General features: G+C 39.1%; 1 long non-coding RNA gene across 1 annotated transcript in view; it reads right to left on the bottom strand.

Moving 5' to 3' along the window:
• LOC121073375 overlaps positions 1-21,418 on the bottom strand; it is a 121,211-nt gene that overhangs the window by 6,172 nt on the left and 93,621 nt on the right. The gene's annotated exons all lie outside the window — the stretch shown is intronic.

Raw genomic sequence — 21,418 nt, 5'->3', positions numbered from 1 at the left:
GTGTGAATATCAGAGACCAGCATTGGAGCAGTGCTACATGCTAACTGCCATTTAGAAATTCTTGATGATGCCAGACAACACTTTGATTTCCATATAGCATCTAGTTATACAGCTTTCCAAATTGAGCATCAAAGCTTAGACAGGAAATGGTGTGTTTGACTCCTGGTGGGTTAGATTACTCTCTAAGGTTTATGAAGGAGGCCACAGTGTATCCTTGCTCTTTTTTTTCCCCAAAAACTGCAATCCAAATTTAAAATGCGCGTAGAAAAATATATTCAATCTAAAAACATTCATCTTCAATACTTCAGCAAATTTAAATGAAATACCAACAAAATTTACAATTCAGAATATTTACAGTCATTTGTTTTGCCTTGAATAAATGACACACATCCTCAATTTAAAGGAAATTATTCATAAATTAGTGTAGTCTTCACCAAACATATAACTGAAATTCAACAAAATCTAAACACAGCCCAGAAGTGTCTATTCTGGAAACCAGTAACACAGTTATGTCTAACCTATAAATATTTTGCTTAATTTACTTCTATGCAATGCAGCAATATCAGGGAGACTGATGTTTTTTCCTGGTTCCAGCACTTCTTCTCACCTGTGAACACTGCAATACACTGCAAGGAAAAACAAATTGGCAGGTCTTTGGAAGTTTTTATCATCCCTGCCTCCCACAGTCTAAACTGGGACATGTGAAACAATCCAATATAAAACTCCCAGCTATGAGATTCCTACAAAAGCCTGGTTTCCTGCAAAAGCTGTTCAGACAGGGACTGTAGATGCAAGTTAACTGAGGCACAAAATATCAGCGCATTGCTTTGGAACTCTGTTTCATACACTGTACCATTTCAAATAGATGACTGAGAGAATCACACTGTACAGGACAAAAGCAAAGGCAAGAAGTAACACTCAGCTTTTGTTATCCTTCTGTTTCCCATCTCCTTACAGTCCAGTCAGCACAACATTTCTGTTCCTCAGATGCAGTTAATCTAACTAGTAGTTAAGCCTTATGTAACCTTACTCTGAAATAATTAGGATTTTTTGAGCTTATTTTGTCACTAACTGAAGAGATCATCCTCTCCTCCTCTGGACATGTGCCTAACTGCTTATCCCACATAAATGCACGTCTAAAACAAAGCTGCCTCCTTGCATATGTATTCATAGCTGTCTTCAGGCCAGTCTACCACACAGTCTAGGCATCAAATTACTATCATTGTAATGAAAAGGGGGTGAAACCTTCCCATGATGTGTATCTGCTGGTTGTCACTGCAAAGCAGATAGAACTCGGACCATTTCAAAAAGCCGCAAGTCCCGTATCCTCACTCTGGGTCTTGCTCTTGCTTCTTAGATGCCAGTAGCAGGGTGTAGCAAACCTCTGAAACCGTAGAGAGGTGCAGCTCTCTTGAGGTTTATTCTAATTGAGCTTTCAGCAAAAATGTATTCAGTCATCACCTACAGGCCTTCAACACAAGCCTAAACCACATTTGTCTGCAATTACAGAGCCCGGTGGTAAGGTTTCATAAACCACAGTAAAAGGAAGGTTGTCAAGTATCAATGGAGGGAGAGTCAGAGCACTAATATTAATGCTAATAGCATCTCAGAAAATTCCCCTTCTGAAAAGAAAACTGTGGTGGAGTTTTACAGAATTCTGATATCAGACACTTTCTCAGGTTAGTTCACCCATGAGGCATATCCCAAAGTGGATAACCAGTCACGTTCACATAGCAGGAGAAAACCTCAACGTGAAGACGTCAGAAACAAAGAGAGGAAACAAACTCTTCCTATCACTTCAGGGCTGTCAGGAAAGCCCCTGTGTAGAGCAGGTAATAACCCAAGGATTAAATAGCATTAGGGTCCAAATCTGTACATCCTTCACACAGAACGCTTCACACTAAACATCTTCCCTTGCATGTCCCAGATGAGGTCTGTACATATTCTGAGCAAGGTCTCCTGAAGTTCTCCTGACGTTGTTAGCCCTCACATACCTCCATTATAAATCTTTCCTTCCAGTCAGGGTTTGTTTGCTTCTAGTGTCCAGAGACACCAGTGCATAAACTGCAGACAGTCCCATGGTAGCTACTTGTCCCCTGGGTACCGTTGTCTTCTGTTAGCTGCCTCGTCATGCACAGCCAGACTGAGCAGGTCCGTCTGTGCAGTAACCACAGTACCCTTCTCAGTTTGGCCCGACTGCCGTTGCAGCAAGCTGGCACTGCTAGCTCATGCAGCTGAAAACGTGCAGGGGACACACACACAAATGCACAGCAGCAGTCACATATCACTGCGCTCAGTCAACACCCAACATGTATTACTTTAAGGGAACTGCAATGGGACATACCTACGCCTCAGTATCAGCTCACTCTTGCTCAGAACAATCTCAAATTTCTCTCTGAGAGACCCCTAAAGAAAGCTGAATTTTTAAGGCTTCCTGACAGGTTTCTTCAGATACAATCTGACACAACACTCAGATGCTTTAGCAATTACCCTTCCCCATGGTGGGTACTCATGGCAAACCCTAGCCTCTCCATTACAACAGCTTAGTACAGACCATTCATTCATGCACTGCTTTTACAAGACTATTTACCTCACATTTGTGCCACAAGCTGTGTGCTTTATATCTCACCCTAGTTATGTGCTTTCACTTCCTTTCTATAAAATAGAGTTGCTTTGTGTTGGCTGAACAACAGAAACTGAGCAAAACAGAAAACAAGAAAGTGATTCACTAGATAAGTGAACCACACACATTAGCAATACTATATATATTCATTTCTCAAAACAGTTTCAGTGCCTAAAGGCTTTGCCATGGGGGCAGCAGAAATGATACACCATAATTGTTGTTTCTGAAAGTCTCCAGATCTGATTATTGGCACTAAAAGTATCGCAGTATTTTACTAAACTGAATTAGTGAGCTATTCTTGCTGGAAGCAGCAAAGTGCTAATAGCTTGTTGTTACAATATTCACCACACTAAATGCCTGGGCTTTTGCAGACAATAACTAACTATGCTGCTGGTAAATGATGCCCAGTGTCCAGTGTTATACTGCAATATTCAAAGTAAAATTTTTGATTATGAATTTTCCTAAAAGAATGTTTTGCAAAAAAACAGGATTTTTATAAAATATATGTATTATGCATGCAGTTAAGTTTTCCATTCCTTTAAAACATCAACATTGGTGGCTCCCTAGCAAGCAGCGGTATCTCAGCCACAATATAAACAGTTCTAAGCTGCTGACAAAAGACAAACCAAACCCAGAGTTCATTAAAATGCAAAAGGGCATATTGTCTTCGTAAACCTGCCTATTATGCTGAAATCCCACAGTTCAGGACTCCGTAATGGTAAGATTCCTGTGCCTAAAGAAAGCGCATAGCAAAATTGATTTGACCTAAAGGAAGAGACATAAAATTATAGTCCTGATATATAAGGGGAAAAAGTGCCTAGGTGTGCATGTTTAATGTATATTTTCAATGCAATAACAGAAAAATCTTTGATTACTCAATAAAACTCCCTTCCCCTAATAGCTGGCCTATCCAAACTCCTCCCCCCAAAAAAACTTTTTTTACCAGGTGTCATTTTTCTTTGTTCATATGACACCTTTGTCTTAAATCTTTTCAAAAATACTTTTTCTAAAAATGAAGGGAAGAGCAGGATGACACAGCCACGGACCTGTGTGGCCTGAGCCATGGACAAGGCACAGCATCCACCACCAGCTTCCCCCACCACCAGCAACACTCCTGTCCACCATATCTATGTACACATTGGTTGTGCTTCAGTACCTTCACTTTGGAAATGTGGAAAAAGCCAGAACCACAAAAGTCTTTGTAAAGAAAATTAACCAGGGGCAGAAGAAACCTGTCAGCATCAGCTAGAATGTCCCCATTTGTCAGTTTTTCCATTTTTCCAGAAGGAAACAAAACCAAGCAAAACACAGATACTTCAGGTTTATACCCAAAACAAGTCCCACAAGTTAGAAGCAATTTTATTCTGCTGTATGGCTTGTGTTCACAAAGAAACAGGAGCTCTAGCCAGTTTTATTAAACTTCTGTACTTCAGTAATAGTCCCAAATGTGTGAAGAGAGGATCAATAACTAAAAAAATTGTTCAGAAAACTTTCCATATTCTTAAAAACAAACATAATAAATTGTAAGGATCTGCGTTTTAATTAATATCAAGTACAGAGCAGTTTAACCCTTGCACAATTCCCTTAATTTATTTTGTACTTCAAAGTTCTTAATTTTTGCCCTGTCCCACAGCACGCTGCTTTTCAAGACATAGCAGTCACCTGTGTTGCTCTGAAGGTGCACCTTCATTTCCATCTCTTGATCCTCTCCCTTCCCTCTGGCCAGCTGGAAACCACCAGCCCGCCTACTTAGATTGTGGACTTAACACTAGCACAGCCATATTACTATTTGCCTTTGTTGGAAATTCTGTCACTAGTTCACTGTTTATTCTTAAATACTGAATTTTACAGCAGTTCAAACAATTCCTGCTTAATGGCTGACAACTACTCCGGCTGCTCTTTTGTTTACTTTTACTAGTATAACTTGACACTTGTTCTTACCTCATCTTATAGAAATATTTCGCATTTATTGCTTTATCTGTTGGCGCACACTACTCCTTGCCAGGATAGAGATGAAGGGACAAAGAGCACAAAAGGGATGCTTATGAAGAAAGAACCTTAAACATTGCCCAGAGCTTATGGATTGGTCTTGCACAGCCAGCTATGTGTCCAGACAAAGAGTGCAGAAGGTGAGGGATATGATGCATCAAAATAAATACTAATGGAAATACAGGAAATAATTTTCATCCTCCCCCTTAACACTTTGTAAAGAAAAAGAAAAAAGAAAAAGGGAAAAAGAAAAAAGAGAGAAAGAAAGAATGCAGAGAGAACGAACCAGCTTGGAAACCACATCAGTGAAGTGGTGAACACATAGTAATGGATTTTGTGTGAAAGACTCAGCTGGGGCTTCCTGCATGGAAGTGACTTGCTGATTCCTGCAGCTGCAGAATGTGTGTCACCTAGTCTCTGCTTTTTGCTCTCACAGATATTATGAAGAATATAGCAAGCAAATCTGATCTGACTGTCAAACCTTGCGTCACTCTCAAGCCTGGTCCTGATGGACATTATTTCCTCCTCAGGCAGCCAAAAAGCACATTCCACTGACAGGGAGCAGCTGCTGAGGAGATAAGTGAGTATTTCCTGGCAAGCAGTCAGGTCACCTGTAAATGTTTTTGAGTTAGAGCAACGCAGGCAGGTAGGAATGCCAGGCAGAAATGATGGCATAATAACTCCCCAGAGCCTTGCAGGCTCTGTGCCAAACATAAATAGGCCTGTGGCATAGCCCTGGCCAGCCTGGATATGTTCAAATCCCTGGCGGTACAAACCTCCACAGACAACCCCTGATTAAAGGCAGTGGCACAGCAGCCTGATCAGTGGCCAGAAGCACAACAGTGCAGAAGCAATTGCTCACCCTAAAGAGCCGCATCCAGCCTACAGATAAGGAAAACAACAGTGACGTGAACACTGTCTGCAGCACCAGCACAGCTGAGGATGCCTCTGTGCATGTAGCCCTCCACAGCAGCGTGTGCTCATTGCTCTGATGTAATGGGGATTCAGACTTTTCCCTATGGCTGCTCTAACCCAACCTTCATAGTCATCTCTTCACCATCCTGAATCCAGCACACAAATGCAGTGCTCTCCCACTTATGGCACAGTCCGCTGTCAGAAGTTACTCAAGTACTGAGACCTCCTAGAGAAGTTGTGCAGACCGACACAGCAGGTACAAAGGTTATCACCATTAGCAAGACCTGTCAGGCTGGTACTACAGCCAGCTGCTGTGTGACCTCAAAATCAAGCAAATTACAGAGGACAGGCACTGGTACATGAAACGTGTCTGTTACTAGCTTTAATATTAACTACAGGTGAGGATCCCTGCAGTGACTTGAGCACAGATCAGATATTAGAAACACAGAGGGGCAGACCCAGCAGTGTTGCCTTCCAACTCCCCTTACTCACTAGGGTCATTGCAAGCAAAAACAACAGAGATTTTCCTCAGTAACACCCCTTTGCAGATGAGTTGGTACCTGCCAATTTACATTGAAATCACACTGGGAAATAGACCTAATGCAATCTGGATTATCAAACAACATACCTAAAAGGCACCGGGTATAATCAAGCTAAACCAGGTACGACAAAAATGAGCTGATCACACAACAATACCTCATATTAGATAAAATCTGATCCAGCAAATGATACAGATACATGTAGGTCCTGCTACATGTATTGCTACTTTGCTCGGGAAATGAGAACCAGAAGTCAAAGCTTCTCTCCTGAGTTGTCACGCATTATAAAGTGCCTTATGGAGACAAACAGATTTTCCTCCCAACATTTGTCATAACATCCTACAGAATTTGCCATCGTTGACTAATATTCGGGCTATTCAGTGAGCATGAGAGCATGCTGTGTTCCACACAACACAGTTACCATCCACCTGCATTAATTTATATGACTGCCATCAGCATCTGCTATTTTGTCAGCTAAGGATAAAGACAGGAGCTTTCAGTGCATATGCTACAGGGCATATGCTGATCATGGGTTGGTGTCAAGAAAGAACATACCCTCCTTGTACACTGTTATACAATTACAGGTAAATGTATTATGGGGATTTATATCTTCATTTGAAACGTCTGGTATAAATCAACATTGTGGGCAGGATACGAGATTAGATGGGTCATTGGGTCTTTCCTGATACAGCAAATAATTTGCTCCATATCAAGTGAAGCGCTTTTTTTTTTCTTCCCCAATTCCAGTAACTCCATTCAACAGCTTCAATTTCCCTTGAATTGTTTTTGTGAAACCTCCTCAGTGTGTCAATCACAAAAGCAGAAGCTAATCATCCAAAAATGTCCTTTCCACATTCCCAAATATCTACTTAACAGGATTCAGGCAAAGAGATTAAAAAGCTAAACCCAGCAACTTGTTCTGACTCTCCCCATGTCATTCGAGTCACTGAGGGGTAATTCCTTTTGCTTAAAAAAAAAAATATATATATATATATATATATATATATAATGGAGTTTATTTAGACCTTCTTGCTTTAAGTAAGCAAGTTTTTAATCTATCACATACATTCCTGTAATGTAGGTTTGATGTTAATGGGTTGTAAAGTGGGTAATAATTTTCTAACTGACCTCTTCAATCAGATTAGATCATATTATTGACCATGCTGTTTGTTTTATAACCACAATCATATTGTGGAAGAACATCTCTTGCTAGTAGCACATTTGTAAGTGCCCATTAAGGCAAAGGATGACAGGTCTGCATGTTTGGCACTTTTTTTTTTTTTAATATTTCTTTTTTACCTTGCTGGCAGTATTCCCATCAGCATCCTAAAGCTATCTATTTGTATGTTTCTGAGTTCCTACTGAGGTTTTTTGTTTTGTTTGAAAAGATGATGATCTGTGAAAGCAACAAAGTCCAAAATATGCAAACACAGTCAGTCTTGAACAAACACCCAAATCCACCAGGTATTCCTTCATTTTTGGTCACTGCAATATTTCTTCTACAGAGTAAACCCTGGACATTGTTTCATAGTCCCATAGCAGGTATTTTTCACACAAATGTTTGTAAGAAAATGATCATTCTTGTGTACTTCTCAGCACCAAATACAATTTGTCTGCATCAACACGTTGTAAGACTAATGATCAAAAGCATTCTTTAAACATCACTTATGTCTCACCCACTTGTGCATTCAATAGCTGCATTTAGCAGAGATTTTTGAGGTCTTTAACAGAAATGGTAACTCATGGCCTGGCACTGGGCTGGGACTGGCCCAGTACATCCCTGAGTCCTCAGGAGTAAAGTCAGCCAAAGAAAGTTTCAAACCTCAAGTTCCCCAGAAAGTGGTTTTACTTTCCTTTATCACAGTTCATCAGACAAACGATCTGTGTACAAAATACAAATCTGAAAAACAGCAGTGGAGAGAAGCAGACAAACAGACTGGGAACTGGGTTTGCTGCTAGAGGAAACAGAACATCAATTTCTGTCATCAAGACTCTAGTGTGGCTTTGGCAAAAACATTTTTCTCCTAATGAGTCAATTGTTCCTCTTTAAAATGAGGATAATACTTTCCCTCACTGTCCTTATTGTTTTGTCCATCAGGTTTTAAGGTTTTTCAAGACAGGATTTATGTTCTTGTGATGTTCAACATAATAGGGTCCTAAAATTAACAGCAGACGTTAGAAATAAAAACATGCTCCCATAAAGAATTCGGCTTCATGACATGAGAATCCCAACTAAAACAGCTGTGGTATTTATGATGGGCAAGCAAGGGTGTGTGGGGGGGGAAATCCTGTCTTCCATTTTCATTTTATTACACTTCACTGAGTCTCCAAATTGTGTTTCAGAGTAGCAATTCAAATGATAAGCACAGAAAAGTAAAGGCAAAAGCTAGGAGGAGCAGTACTGGTGTCAACTACATATTATTTTCTGGATGTTATTTCTAATAATGAACCAAGCTGTTTTCCTCCAGTTCAATGAATATAAATATACAGATATTCTCTCCCTCCCTCACACACTTTTTTCTCATTTTATGAGAATTATTTCTATAGTAGATTTGCTATGAGATGACTGATGCTGAGTTCTTAGGTTTTTATTACAAATGCCCTCTTTCCATAGAATATAAGAATTTCTCCTGTCACAATTGGAGTAACTTCTCCAGAATTTTCTACACACAGAATGAAATTCTAACTTTTGCTAAATCTGTCCGTTACTAAATCCCTACTGAATTTTAATGCAGAGTAATTTGAGTAATCTTTACCCTGCAGTAACTTCTTCATTAGTCTGAGCTCTTACACACCTAAATTAATCAATATAATTTGGATTTATGTAAAGTCTTTCTTCACTAGGTACACAGAAATTATTCTTAGTCAGGATTCTAAGTCAGGAAAACATCAATTAAATGTTAAACTGAACAACGGGGGTTCAGCCCAACAACTGCTCATTGCTGTCTGTCTAAATTAGGCAGCAACATATTTTCTAGGAAATGCAAACACGATATGAAATACAGACAGAAGTTCCGAAAGCATGGATTTCTAGCAAAAGTACCTGAGCAAGATACCATATCCATATGGCACTATAACGCAGCTACTTTCTAGGAGGAATATAGCTATACTATCACCATGCTGCACTCAAGTGACACATTGCTCTAGGATGGCAATATTGCTTCCAGTGCCAGCTCAGGTGCAGCAACATATTGAGGTACCCAGAGTCTACGTCACAGGTTGTAACCTGTCTTCATTAATTGTTCCCTTATATATGCCTTATGTATTAGGTTAAGGATAAATTCAAAGAAACCAAAAGCAAAATCGAACTTTTCCTCCCCACTAAAGGTCAGGTAAATTCTCATGGAGAACTCATGCCCACTCTTCACTAGGCTGATCACACAGCTGAAAACATAGACCAAGTCTGTGCTGCAAAGTTGATTTCAAAAGACTTCCTGTCTTGGTAGAAAACAAAGCACAATTATATTTTAACTATAAACGTTGGAAACTGTAAAGAAGGTTCTCCATTTGATATAAATCAGTAATGGTGTGAAACTAAAGAAACAGTCTGTAGATTTAAGTACCACCTCAATATTTAAACCTCTTCCGTGGTTTGTTATGTAAAGGTGCTCTGAGTTTTTCAGACAGAAACCTCTGAAGATATTTGGCTTTACAAAGCAAATGTTTAAGCTAACTTCCAATAGTAATTTCCAACTTCAACAATTTTTTTTCAAAATTACAGATTGCAAAAGCATTGTTAAACACTCAGATTCCCCGTTTTTTCCCTCTTCTCAATAAGCCTTTGAATGCTGTAGACTTGTGTAATGCTTAGAGCCTCTCTTCTCCCACTCTTCGAACACCATAATAGCCAGATCAGATATTTCAAAACCTACAAAGTGAAGATTTCTATTTTACCAGTAAAAATCTACTCATGAAAGTAGCAGAATTAACTTACAGATGCATGTGGTTTTCCAAGAGTAAAATATATACGTAATTAAAGTGTATGTTATGAAGATGGTGGTTTATAATCAGAATAAATTGATTTGTGAGTCTGAAGTAGAGCAAGAAGCAATTATTGTACTTGACATCTGACTTACTCATTTAACATACAACTCTATACCAGGAACTGTAGTTATATGTTACTGAGACTTTTGGTGGTGGTAACTTGATCTTAAAAGCTTCTCTTTAGCTCTCCCAGGTCAATACATTCTTTTGAAAAGAAAAGATCAGCAAAACTGGGTAGTTACAAACCTTGCTCAAATGTAAAGGAGGAACCTTCACAGACAACACACCAAGACTATAAAATTAAAGAATGAACTCTAGCTAAATAAAGTAATGGTCCTCCAGTGGAAAGACAAAACACAATTAGAATTCACCTACTTATTTCAAGATCAATATTTTTCTACTGATTTGCTGAGGAGGCTTTTATGAAATTTAAGCATAGTTCACTTTTAAATACTCTTACCGCCAAAGGGTATGGTAGGCTGTTTTAATTCCTTTCCTTTTATAAATCAATAATTAGATTGCTGATTTGCTTAAAGTGCTTTGGGAAAAAAAAAAAAAAAAAAAAAAAGGAAGGAGGAAGGAAGATGGAAGCTATATTTTATCATTCTACAGCACGTGTTGAAAGGTTCAGTAACTCACACCATCACAGTTAACGAAGATCATGACACTCAGAGACCAACAGGAAAGGAATCAAATCCAAATATAAAATGTTATCCTCTCAAATTAAATATATATATATTAAGTATATATATATAAATATACATATACATATATATATATATATATATATATATTAAGGTTCACCAAGACAGACAGCACTCAGAGTTAAATATAATTCTGAGGTTAACTCCATTTTCCCAGCTTATCACGTGCACCGTAAGGGTGGAGACTCAAGGCTGGAGGTTGAAGCAAGGGAAGGATGATAAGTTGAGTGTTAAAGAGAGTCTGGTATGATTTCTGTTAGCTAGAGGGGGAAGAGAAGTGAGGTTAGGAGGGAAAAAATTAGCCAGTCACCATACAGACTACAAGTTGTGGTTGTACACAGTACTGCACAGTATCACCCAGCCCTATTCAATGCACAGGTCTCCAAAACAAAGTATTCTACAGGATCGAGAGGATTGAATTTTCTCAGGGACAAGGACTAAGACTTAGAGAAAACATACAGTTTGGGGAAGCTGTAAAAGCCCATGGATGGATAAGCAGAAGAGACATCGGCCTGCACAAATAGGCACAAGTTGTGCAGAGAGGATTAAAATACACTAGAATATTTGGAGGAATCCTTGAGAATATTTGTTAGCATTAAGCTCCCTGGTGTTGGCTGACTCCTTGGAAAATTCCTAAGGAAAAGGATATTGTCTGTACTGTCTTAGAAAGATTTAATGAGATGAGTAGAGATATACTCCTTTCAAGATCATTCCTTTCTGAAAGAGAATGAGACAAATGGGTATTGGTAAAAAGACTTTTTTTTTTCTTGCAATCAGTCATTGAAGTAATAGAGCATCTGTGACCAATGCGTATCCAGTTTGTCTTACCACTTGTCTTATCCTTAAAGACAAAAAACAGAAATCACCACAATCTAATCCTACCTTGCTACCTTGTGGTATTTTCTAGTATCTTATTCTGTAAGGTAACTTCAGGAAATCATATTTTCTTTTATATCCTTGCACTGAAGCCTTAAAGAAAGTCAGAACTTTTAAATCCTTATTCTTACTTCCTAGGAAGGTGTATCCAAGGCAATCTAGCTGACTAGCTTGACTACCACATTCATTCCAACTTTTTTAAGTTAAAATGGACACATCTTTACTTTCTACAGTAAGACAGGAAAAAGACCATTCCTTTAACCTTGGAGAAGAACCTGAATAAGTAAAAAACAAACCAAAAAAAAAAAAAAAGTATTTTCAGAAATATCAGAAGGATATTTCTGCATGAACCATACAGTAAATACCTCAATTTCCAAAGCATACATTTTACTTGATGTTTTTGCTTCAAGAATTGAGGTTTATTAAATCAAAATGTTTAACTGAGTTCAGGAAATTCCAGGGGAAAAAAAAAAAAAAAAAAGATTGGAGGGTTAGGGTGGGAGAGTATTAAGGCGGATTTTCAGAGATATTTGCGTAATGTATGGTTTTGTCCCCAGCACAGACAGGATACTGGATCAGAAAGACCAATGTGTGTGATAAACTCATGTATAAGAACAAGTTAAAAAAAAAAAAAAAGGAATTTTTGTGTTTGTAGAAAAAGTAGAAACCATAAAAGAATACTTGGAATACTTCAAATTAGCTCATTGTATCAAACCAAAGACTGCCAACTTTTTAACTAGTTTCCAATGTTAAAAAACTTAAAATGAGGATATTTTCCTGATAAAAATAGAATGTGAGTATTGAAGCTTTCCTGAGAATAATAGACCTTGCACCTCAAATCCATTCTGAAAAAGAACAGTGAAATGATTCACTGATTGAAAGATAACAGGAGGAAGGCAGAGAAAATTTGTTTTCTATTAATGATTTACACGATTAACTCATTTGCAATATCTAAATTCCATGTTAACTAATACATTATTAATACTAGAAAAAATAGTGTATTAATACATAATAATTCAGCAAAACAATGGCTTATGCTTGTATCTAGATAATCAAGCCAATAATATTGTTCATCCATCCATTAGTGATCAAAAATAAGTAATTATAATTCATAACAGAGTGAAACTTAATACTCTGTGCCTGCGATCTATATGGGCAAACAAACTTATTCCTTCTGAAAGATCCTGTCACTGCAGACACTGCCTTGACGTAAGGGTCTTTTGTCCTATGTCAGTGGGTCCCAGACAACTCTCAAAACATTGATTTGGATAAAAGAGGCACAAGTCACTCACAGATGCCGGGAAAGTGTTTTTTATGGTACACCACTGCATGCTCTGGACTCTTTCATCTATTCCATCATTTGCAAATACGTTTTGATACAACAGGAAGAAGTTAAGACTTGGTTTCTCCTATTACTCACAGAGATGAAGCCTCCTGGGAATATGTAGATGCCCCAGAATGGCTCTAATGGGTGGGCTGGAGCAGAGTCTGATGCTTGAGAGTCTCTCCTATGTTATGCAAGAACCACAAGTGCTCCTCTCCTGTCTGACTGGCAGGTTCTGGGTTGCAGATCCCTGCAGCTTCCTTGCATTAGAGCAGCAAGAAAGCCCATAATGCCTAACCTCTCCTGGCAGATAGCTGCATAAACAAAACACCAGTTTGTAATAAGCAGCAGCTTTCTGAAAGGAGAGATAACAGTAGTTGCGGAAATTGATAATTTTGCAGGTTTTGTTTAGGAAGGAGGCACCATGCACAGTTTAGTTTTAATCTGCTTTAGAGAAAAAACTGTATTGCTTTTGGCATCAGATAAATGCAAAAAGGAGACTGAGGAGATTAATTAGTTTTAGTTTACTGAATGCCCTTCATTATTATTGTTGGAAAAATGCACTTAGGCAGCTAATAAGGAAAGTATTTTAACTCTAATGGACATAAACATTGTATTAGGTTTTGGCATCAGAAAATGGAAGCAGAGTTGTCTTAAGGCTGGCTGACATATTAAATACTATCTTCTATTCTTCCACATTATAAATGTTAATTGAACAACAAGAGACATCAATATACCAGGGAAGTTCTTCTCAAGTATTAGCAACTTTCCCTGGTGACCCTGCAATACTGGATAGGTGAACAGCTGCTCAGGAGCGCAACCGTTATGAATTTTATTCCACTTAATAGCAGATGCAGGAAATGGAAGGTTATATTACAGATCAATACACAGGCTAAGGGAACCTGACAACCTCTGGTTAGAATCAGAAGAATAGATGGCATTAATTAATTCACTGAGTTGTTGAAAAAAATACCATTTTTTTGCAACTGAGACAGACTAGAAATGCTCTGCTCTGAAATACAATATTGATTAATGTGAAAAGCAGCCTCATTTATAAGTATCCCTCTACTGTAGGACTATTATATTTAAGAAGCCACTTAAAGAAATCTTGACTATTTTCTTTTGATCCTCGAAGTTTTAGGTGACATGGTTGTACCTAGTTGTACTGAATATATTTCATATTTTAAAAATAATCCCTCTAGAATGACAGTTAATTTTTAGAACTCTATTTCATAGCACTTGCAATTATGCTCATATATTTACATTCCCCAACCCTGAAACTCTACCTTTAAATGTCAAAAGCATGTGAAAAACTGGAGTTACAAGCCCCATTTATAACTGGAGTTTTTAAAACTTATCACTTAACATGAGTTATACAGAAAAGCACGGCACACTATTCATTCATACCATATAGGTATGTAAGAGGTTATTTCTGTAATGGGTTAGCACATTAATTCCAGAGTACTGCACAAAGGATGCTGAAATAGGTTCACATGCACAACAGTTTATTAGCATGGTCCATTGCTGACAGCATATTTTGAGTCTGAAAGTAAAAGTTATTTTGGAGAAAAAAAAAATTAAAATGCAGGGAACCAGAAGGGGTATCTTTCTTTGATGGGGGGGGTGGGGGGGTTCTAGAGTGTCTTTGATGAGGGGCAGCTGCTGCATAGCTGGTTGATGGTGCACGCCAATTATTGGGTCTCCTACTGCAAAACAAAAGCTGCTATCAAGGGGTAGAAAAACGGGTAAAAAGGGGTTATTTGCACACTTGTTGTGGTCATTTCCTGTAAGAATTTGCAAGAACAACATCAGAGTTTGCATCTGTAAAGCCACGGGAGCAGCAGCATGAGAACACCAATGGAAAAATATCACCCTTTTACCACATTAAGGATTTGGGGTGCTTAGGTCAGTGCTTTTATTTGGGAAAACAAAAAGAGAAAAGCTGAAGTGTTTAGACCATAAGTGTAAGATAAAATGTCAACTCACATCACCACCTGCCTCGGCAGAAAAACCATGTATATACACGTCTCCATTCCTCAGTATTTACCTTAATAAATCAAGTCTAAGCTTCTATTTTGCCGAATGCTTCTAGTGCTTGTTCCCACAGCAGTTCTCACCTTTGCCTTCAGACCTTCCCTCAGTACAGGGCAATCTTCTGCATAACTAGCTTTTAGCTACCAGGAGGCACCTGCTGCCAGGGGGAACTCAGGCATCAAATGCTTCACAGAGATTCAGAGCAATCTTCCTATGTGTAAAAAACACATCCCCAGAAAAGCAATGAGCTAGGGAGGACAGAAGAGTGAAGGGGCTCACTCATTAAGCTTGTTCTTGATGACAGCTGTCCCTGAAGTCACTACAGAACGATCTTTCCAAAGTAAACGAGGACCAATCCTGTCTTCTGTGTCCCAGTGAACAGAGATAAACACCATTTGTTCCAGTGGTAAGCCACCTCTCTACCTGATCAAACCAGTCCCAAGCTGGGGCAGCCAGCCTTAATGGACAATGACAAGACACAAAACAAGCAGAGGGAAAATAGCATGAGTCATTCTGACTTGATCTTTGTGATGTACTTAGGGAATTCTCTGTATGCATTATCAAGATAGATCTAAATATGATCAACACCATTAATGCCTTACCATTCACCGGTACAATGCCATTCTGAGAAAATCAGCAGAAATTCTGTATGTACAGCTTGTACTGAAATAGGGGACATGAAATCATTGGCTACCTAATACACACCCTTAACACTCAGCTTACTGGCTCTTACATTTTTCCTTTCTTGCAGCAGTGGCTAGGGCTGGTTCTCACAAACGGCACACCATGTAGCCAAAAAGAGCACATCCACATAGGCTTATTTTCTGCTTCTCACTCCTCCAGCATGAGCAGCCAAGATTTCTTGACTACCTTCTCCTGAACACCAGAGCCAGATAACAGCTTCCCAGATCAGTGCTTTCACTGTCCTTCTCCAGACATACTAGGAGAGGATATGAAGTGGGCAGGCCAGAGCATCCTCAACATTTCGTACACGTATTTGACATCTGTTCCTCTATGCATATATTTGTACTTCTGCTCACACACAGTGGTACCTGTTCACATATTTGTGATGTCTTCTCTTCAGGACAACCATGACTCACAACAATCTACAACTCACCAGAAAATCCCGGTACATCTTCTCTTACATTAACAGCTCCTCACTGAAACTAACACTTTAACCTGTCAGCTCTTCTCCTGTTGACATCTTTTGTTCGTGTATTCTGTGTAGCTTTTTCCCCCCTGTGCTGGCACACAGACTATTTACTCTTCTCTCAACTATATGACTCCTTGGCCTCCAAGCTTCCTTTCTCCTGCACTCTCCTCCTCTCTCCCATTTTTCTGTCTTGTCATGGATTTACTTTCAGGTCTTAGAGATTACTGATAATAAAAAATCTTGTGGGACTGTCACCTTAAGGTGGACATGTTTGATGTATATTATTTGTGCCATATTTTTGAAGGGGGGTTGCTTCCACCCACCACTACCTTTAGAAATAGCACGCATATGTGAAGGAAACATCAGTCTCAAAATTAAGGTGAAGCAGGTACCCGCTGAAGTGGAGGACCAGCTCAGGAACCAGAAAGAGGAGAATGCAACTCCTTTAAATCCTTCTGGTAGAGCAGAATCATTTCCAGCTAAATACCACCCGGGAGTTCCCAGCTCACACATACATAAAAATATCATCTAAATCTAGAGACAAAACAAAAGTGACAGGATAGATGTGATCCCTGGCTGACCATTATTATAAACTCCAGAAGTACTTCTGCTGTATTGATCTTCTCTGTATGAGCATCCTACTAGGAAATTGTTCCAGCACTCTCTCTTGGGGATGAGCAGCAGGATGACCATCCAATTAAAATTCATGGATAGTATTCCCAAAAGCCTGGCACGTTAATATCCTGTAACTGTTAAGCAGCAGATATTGCATCTGGAAGAAGCCACACAGCAGTCCTTACATAACCATAAGTTTCCTGTAATTTTGGCCAGGTTTTCCAGACTTGCCTTTGATTTTATCAGGAGCCATCTGGCAAGTGTCTTTTCAAGCTGCATTTGTATTTAGATAAGGGGTTTTTAATGTTATTGTTACTGCCTGTAGCCCAAGATGACTCACAGTCACCCTAGTGAAAGAATTCCTGTAGAAGTGGCTGAGGGCTTCTAGGCCCTCTATATAGTTTTACCAGCTGCTGGAATGGGTGTCAGTCATCTTTTCTTTTTGGGCCCCAGATTCTATTGTAAGTCTACTGCTTGGTCTTTGGAGTTCTTTCTGAAAGATTCCTAGCAAAGATACTCTCTTCCAGCCATCTAGTGTACTAGTATATGGATTTGTTCTTGAAACCCGTTAGTTCCAGTACAATGGCATTAACTACAAATTTGAAGGTTGTGTCAGTGGGAAATGCATTCATCCAAAATAATCATTGGTGGCACCTACGTATCTCTGCCGTTTTCTCAAGCTACAAGTTGTCACTCCTATTCCCCCACTACAGTTAACTGCCCAGAAGGTCAGAAACGGACTTCCCCTGTGGAAAAAACTCTCCTGACTTTCTGTGAGATGGTGCAACAATTTCTAAGGGCTAGCAAACTGGGAATGGATGCAACTTACAGGACAGTATTACAGCTTTCAGCACAGTGCTTTTTTAATTCTTCAAAATAGCACAGCTTAAAATAAGCAGTTCTGATACAATAATCTCTTGGAAAGTGACAATAGTATACCATTTACCTGCCTCTTATGGCTATGTGATCATTTTGGTCTGGCTGTCTGCGAGACCTGAATCAGTCTGCTTATGCTCAGTTTGTGACCACACTACTATGTATTTTTTGGAATTCAGTTAGGAGTGACTGACTGAATCCCTTCAAGTGAATCCATGAGGCAAGTACATACATTGAACACAATTCTCACAGCTTGTGTTGTATGATGCTACGTGTCACAGTGAGAAACACGATAAGTTGAAAATCTATGTAATTAATGTATTTTTCATCCTCTTTTGGCTGCTTTGCCTGCTTTCTGCCCTCTGCAGTATTTCCCACAGGACTCTTAACTATTTTATACCCTTAGGCAACTTAAAACAGCTACATAGTTTAAAGAATAATAATCAGAGAGTCCCAGAACTGCATTTCCTCCACCTACTCGCAGAAGTGGCTTCCTTCCAAAGGGTACCCCAAACCTCTGACAGTTGAAATTCATGGAACGATAACATGGTTTTGTCAGCCTACCAGTTAAGTACCATATCTTAAGCCACAGAAATGTAAGCTCTGCACTCTGATAGAGACAAAAGACCCAACTTCCCATGCTTTTGCTTTCAACCTGGAAAACCCCCAGAACAAGAGAGTCAATAAAACAAGGATGTTTTCTGTATGCATCAACTGCAGTTTGTTCCCATAAAGTTCCCCGCAAACCTTGCCCAGTTAGCATAATGAACAGCTGAAAGAACAAACAACACACTACAGTTCCAGATGTTTATTTCTTAATATAATCCTTCTCTCACCAATACATATCATACATTGCACTGTTGCATGCTGCTGAACAGAGTTGGACACGCTATTGACACCTACAGTTATAACCGACTTGTGCCCAAGTTGCACCACAGAGCAAAGCAGCATATGTCAGGTCTTCAGGACCACTCTGTAATCTCCCTGTTTAGGAGAAATTATAATTGTTTTCATCTATTTCAAATATTAGTGCAAAGAAATTTTTAAAACATTGAAGAGGATAACCGTGATGATATAACCCACTTGAATATTTCCTTAATCATTAGAAGAAAAATAGGGCCCAAGCAGTTGTGATTTTTTTGTGGGAATTAATAAGAAGCCAAGATGGAATATTCAAGCCTGGGGAGATTCTCATGCAAAGCTGGGTTACGTATTACAGGCAAGAAGATTAGAAAGGAGAGGAATCCCTCTGTGTCTCTCTCTGGCTGCTAATGCACACAGGGCTAGATTTAAACTAGATGTTTTAGGGAATTTTGCCCTCCTCTTTTCCTCTTTTCAAAAATGCAGGAGTGGCAGTAGAGCATACCAATAGCACTAAAACTTTTAGGTTGGTCTTCAGCTTATAGACTACCCAAAGGTCTCCAAATTGCTCTGATAAATGGTGTTCCTCAACAGCTTTGGATGGAAACTCAGGTAATTCCTTTTGTTCTCTTTTACTTTCTACCTCCTACTTAGATCTATGCTGGTGTTTAAGTGCTGCACTTTCTTGTGCGTCTTTTTGAAAATATGCTTTGTATTTTCAGTCTCTCCTCCAAGGAGATTTTTGTGTGTGTGTGTGTGTGTGTGTGTGTGTGTGTGTTGGCCTCTGCTTTGCTGAAGTAATGCAGAGCAGCTTCTCTCCTTTGAGGAGGACAATATCCTACCAGCTGCTTAAGCAGTCTGAGAACAGGATTGCTCCTACTCGCTTAACTGGGACCTATGACACATAGTGCCTTTGATCTAGTAACATTACACAGATAAATGATATTTCATCTACGTTTGTTTTCAGTGGACTCACCTACCTCCTTGGTGACAACAACAGTGCTCACCTCCGCCTCTTCCACGTATCTCCCCAGCTCTGGAGGATTTAGAACGTCTAGCTGCCTAAGACCACATTTATAATTTGGAATAAGACTTCAATAAAGTAACTTTGGCTTTTGACCTGCCTATTATAGGAAGGAGCAAAATCTCCCCACACACTTGCCTGCAAACATGCCATTTCAAAGACAACTCCATAAACTGGGCTGGAGCCAAAGCTTTCAGACAGAGACAGGGCTTGTTGTCCAGCCCAAGACACTTACAGGGCTGGTTATGTTTGCAAAAAACAGTTGCAATATACCACAAAACACAAGATAGGATTTGCATAGCTGCAAAACATGCCATTATAACTTATTTACCAATGAACTGGATTTTTCAAAAGGAAGAATTGCTATACTTAAAAGAGGGAAAAGTACCATACTGATGACTTAATCCACTCTTTTTTACCACAGTGAAGAAAAAGCAACTGTGGGCAAATAAAAGCTGCCAAATACTACTATTCTGCTTTGCTTTGCCAAAATACATATGTTACAGAGCTACGATTTATTAAGTGCACAGCACAGAAAACTTTATACAGGAATACACCTACATTTTCTTCAACTCAGCATAGTTAAACAGGAAATGACAAGGATTCTACAGGCCTCACACAGTAATACTCATTGACTTTGAGGTGGATATCAGCTGATACTAGTTTTAAAGGCATGCTCACATCCAGAGGTACTACTTAAAATGGAAGACTAAAGGATATAATGTGCCCCCAACACCTGAACGAATTTGATATTAAGCATTCCCACTGCATATGATTTTGGAGTGATCTTCACACATTAAATAGGATGATTCAACAACGGCTGTCAATCTGTCTTGTAAGTAACGAGAATTATATTCCTAACCATATAGAACTAATATATTGCAGACCTATTGGTATAATTTTCCTATATCTCGTAAATGTCATTCACTGTAGCAATAATGTAGAAGCACACAACAATTTCATTTCAGTAGGTATGTTGCAATTTTCAATACCTAAAGATTAAGCCATGTACTAAAAGTGTGGTTTGGCACAGCTTTATTGATTTAAACTGAAATTGTTTGCTTAATCGGACTGGTAGCTCTACTCACTGAATTCAAATTTTTTTGCACTTTTCTTTCCCTATCCTAATTTTTCATATTTTCTTCCCTTTTGAAGTCAATTTAATCTTGATCTTCAGCAAATGAATACCTCTTCTTAAAATCCATTTAAAGTTTTGATTTAGAGGTCCATTTTGACAAAATTCTATCTCATCTTCTCCTTCTCTAATTCCCAGGGGATATGTCATTATGCACATGAGAAACATAAGAATAGATATTTGCACAAGTTATCTTTCTACCCTAACTTTTGTGTATAGAACGGTGATTTATTAACCTTTTTATTGAGATTAGCAACTGTTTTTCATGCTGTTTTGGGATTTTATCAGCAAAAGTCAATTTGAAGTGAAAAGCAGTAAATATCGGAGGAGCTTATCCTCGGAAGAAAAGCAATTGTAAGCGAATATTCTGAAATAGAGACAAGTAAAGAAGATTGCACGTGCTCCCTCAGTGAGACAAGGCTGCATGAAGACAGCAGCCCATGCAGGAGATGGGGCCCAGAGCTGCACTGGCTGAGCAGTCAGACTTGGATGCCCTTCTCCAGAGGTTTTTGATAAGTCTGGGCTTCAGACTTGAGGGAGACAGGTCATGCAGTTTCTTTTACTTCAGTTATGTCAGCACAACAGCCTGGAGGGCCATGTTCTAAACTCGCTAACAAGTAACTGCAGCTAAGAGCAAGCAAGGCCAGAGACATCTCGTGCCACCATATCGTACTACAGCTGCAGCGCTCCTTCCCTTGGGATCTGCGGGGCTGTTGGTACATCTGCCCTTTGCCTGGCACTGTTTATATTCTCCATTGACCAGCAC

This window comes from Cygnus olor, chromosome 7 (genome assembly GCF_009769625.2).
Source record: "Cygnus olor isolate bCygOlo1 chromosome 7, bCygOlo1.pri.v2, whole genome shotgun sequence".
In the NCBI taxonomy this organism is placed as follows: Eukaryota; Metazoa; Chordata; class Aves; order Anseriformes; family Anatidae; genus Cygnus; species Cygnus olor.
The sequence above is the reverse complement of the archived record's forward strand: the minus strand, read 5'-3'. Positions and strand labels throughout refer to the sequence as shown.